At 38.4% G+C, this 3,650-nt stretch overlaps 1 non-coding gene across 1 annotated transcript; it reads left to right on the forward strand.

The window, feature by feature from the left end:
• The first annotated feature begins 2,158 nt into the window (after positions 1-2,158).
• On the forward strand, positions 2,159-2,264 carry LOC145954014 (small nucleolar RNA R71). The gene has a single exon (XR_014431225.1). It is a non-coding gene; the product is annotated as a small nucleolar RNA R71 (small nucleolar RNA).
• The last annotated feature ends 1,386 nt before the right edge of the window (positions 2,265-3,650 follow it).

Raw genomic sequence — 3,650 nt, forward strand, 5'->3', positions numbered from 1 at the left:
AGGATCTTCAAGTTCAATGGCTCTACATGATTTGACAGATTTATTTGAGAAAAGACCTGACCACTTAGAGTTGAGCTTCCCATGGAAAAGTTTCAACCTGAAATTGAACAATAATACTTGTTGGCCAGGTTGGAAGTTCCTGTTCAGAATCTTCTTGGCATGGTATATCTTGGCTTTGTGCTTGTAAGACTTAAAAGACTCATAAGCTTTCAATCTTCTTTCTTCCCATTCATGCAATTGAAGCTTTCTTTTCTCTCTTGCTGCCTTCAAATCATAATTCAAGGCCTTCAAAGCCCAAAATGCTTTATGTTCCAATTCCAATTGTAGATGACAAGCTTTACCAATGACTTTTTCCAATTCTTCATTAGAGATAAGCAAAGCCTTCTCTAGTGGCAATGAGCTCTTGAAATCATTTTGAGTTTCTAAGTACATATCATTTAATGCATCAATTCTGAAGCAATCTTTGTGACCTTTTGGAAACTTTGTTGTTTCAAATACATTGAAACTCACTTCCTCATCTTGGACCCTCACTTTCAGCTTTCCTTCATCCATGTCAATGAGAACTCGAGCTGTCTTCATAAAGGGTCTGCCCAGAATCAATGGAACCTCCACATCTTCTTCCATGTCCATCACTACAAAATCAACTGGGAACATGAACTTGTCAACCTTTACAATCATATCTTCCACTATACCATGTGGAATCTTGATGGATCTGTCTGCCAACTGCAAGGTCATTCTTGTAGGTCTCACTTCCACTTCTCCTATCTTTTTCAACATGGATAAAGGCATCAAATTAATACTAGCTCCAAGATCTAAGAGTGCCTTACCCACTGACAGATTACCAATTGATACAGGGAGAGTGAAACTGCCTGGATCTCTGGACTTTTGAGGTAGAGACTTCTGTATAATGGCACTGCATCCTGCTTCAAGCTCCACAGTCTCTTCTTCAAGCATTCTCCTTGTCTTAGTTAACAATTCCTTCATGAACCTAGCATATGTGGGCATTTGCTCCATGGCTTCAGTGAAAGGAATATTAATCTGGAGCTTTTTTATGATATCCAGAAATCTCAAGAACTGTCTTTCTTTTTCTTTCTTGGAAGGAGCATGAGAGTAAGGTAAGTTTTGAATAGGAACAGTGGAAATTACCTCCTTTCCCTTCTTTTTCTTTTTCTCCTTCTCAACTCCATTTTTCTCTTTTTGTTTTTCACTATTTATAATCTCACTCTTATTGTTTTCTTCCTCATTCTTCTCAATCTCTTCCTCAACCTCCTTCAATTCATTATTTTCTCCCTCATTCTCAGCATCCTCATTGTTCTCACTCACTCCAACATCTTCACCAACTACCTTCCCACTTCTTGTTGTTATAGCTTGGCAATACTCCTTGGGGTTGGTCATGGTATTGGCTGAAAATGGTCCTCCAGACATGTCAGCTAATTGTTTAGCTAGCTGACCCACCTGTACCTCCAAATTCTTGATGGAAGCTTCAGTATTTTTCTGGTTATTCATAGACACCTGCATGAACTGGTTCAGAGTATCCTCCAATTTGCTGGTTCTTTCATGCATAGAAGGATAAGCTGGCTGGTGTTGCTGTTGTTGTTGTGGTGGTGGCCTATTGGATGGTCCAGCTTCATTCCTCCATCCATAACCTTGGTTGTTATTGTTGCTTCTCCAACCTTGATTTCCCTGCATATAATTGTTAGTGTTATAATTACGGGAATTAAAATTACCTCCTTGTTGTTGGTTCCCCACATAGTTGACCTCTTCTTCATTTGGAATTTCTGAACAGTGACCATTGGGATGATCTCCTCCACAAAAATCACATTTTAAGGAAGGATTTTGTTGGGTTGAAGAAGAAGCAATAGCATGAAGCTGTTGTGGAATCTTGGCCATCTGCTTAGTCAATGCTTCAATTTGTTGAGATAGCAGCTTATTCTGAGCAAGGATTGCATCATTAGTGTTAAGATCAAGAACTCCTCTTCTATGAGATTGATGTCTTCCATGCTCTGCTTGTTGATCAGAAGATGCCAAAGACTCTATAATTTGAGTGGCCTCTTCTGGACTCACAGTCATCATGGTGCCACCAGCTGCTGCATCCAATAACATCTTCACCTCAGGTTTGATTCCATTGACAAAGAAATTAAGTTGAGCTATATCTTCAAACCCATGGTTAGGACATTTTCTGAGCAATGACTTAAATCTCTCCCAGGCTTCACAGAATGGTTCATCTGCACCTTGCCTGAAAGTAGTGATTTCTGACTTGGCCTTAATATACTTGGATGAAGGATAGAATCGGTTCACAAACTTATTTTCCACATCACCCCAGCTTGTCAAACTTTGATTTGGGTGAGATTGTAACCAAACTTTAGCTTTTCCTGTCAAAGAAAATGGAAACAACCTCAAATATACAGCTTCCTCATCAGCCTTAGGAATTCCCATAGTTCCACATAACTCATAGAAATTTGATAGGTGTGAGTATGGGTCTTCATGATCAAGGCCAGCAAATTGTTGTGAGCTAACCAAAGTAAGGAAGGCAGGTTTCATCTCCATGGCTCTAGAAGTGTTTGGAGCTGCAATGCTAGAGAAATGTCTAGGACCCTGTTGTTGTGCATAATCACCCAGGGTCCTTCTGGGAGGCCTAGTTGGTCCATTTCCACCATTATTATTTCCTGTTCCGTCTTCAGCCATTGGTTGATTTGATGAAGTAGAAGAACTTGGAAAATCCTGCTGTTGTTCTAGGATTCTCTCTAACTGTCTCAGCCTTCTTGTTCTGCTATTATTCCTCCTTGCTGTTCTTTCAATTTCAGGGTCAAAATGCAATTCTTCAGCTGGAGTTTTTCCTCTCATACAATTTTAAGAAATCTGCACAGGAAGGTGAATCCACAAAACACAACAAGACAAATATCTCTATATTGTAGCTATTCACAAAATGGATTATCTACACAATTGCAAAATCACAAGATTAAAAATTACTAATTAGCACCAAATCCCCGGCAACGGCGCCAGAAACTTGATGGGGTTTTTCGCAAACCTATCACTTGGCAAGTGAACCAAGTTTCGAAGTAGTATTTAAAGATCGTCCTCAGGGATTTGGGTGTTTAGTAATTCTTGCTCTAATGATTTATACGAAATTGATGTTCAAATTGTAGATGAGTGAAAATAGATTAAAACAACAAAATAAAACAAACGTAGTAAGGATGATGATTAAGAAACAAGGATTGGTTCGGAAGCACTTGCTAACTCATAGATCTTCTTAAAATAAATGCTATTCTAATTCCATTATTTCCACGTTCATTAAGTAATCCAACAAGATTCCTCAAGGTTGAATCCTAAAGTCATTAAGCTCAAAACATGATTCCTCTATGTTTTGAGTTCAACACTTCGCATTAAGAACAAGAACTTGAACAATGTGACTAACCAAATCAAGTCTATCCCTAGAACAAGAATTGATTAGGTGCAAGATTCAGTTCGGGTTTTCAAAAACGTTTTCCAACTGGATTCAAAAACCAAAAATTCATACAACGGGTGATCAAGCCGATATAAGCATTAAGTAAAGAATCATACACAAATAATGAGATTAAAATGCATATATTTAAGAAGGAGAAGAGTTAGTAGTTACATCCAACCAATCCTCAATGAAATTAGCCACTCAT

This window comes from Cajanus cajan, chromosome 1 (assembly GCF_000230855.2).
Source record: "Cajanus cajan strain Asha chromosome 1, NIPB_CcT2T_4, whole genome shotgun sequence".
Classification (NCBI taxonomy): Eukaryota; Viridiplantae; Streptophyta; class Magnoliopsida; order Fabales; family Fabaceae; genus Cajanus; species Cajanus cajan.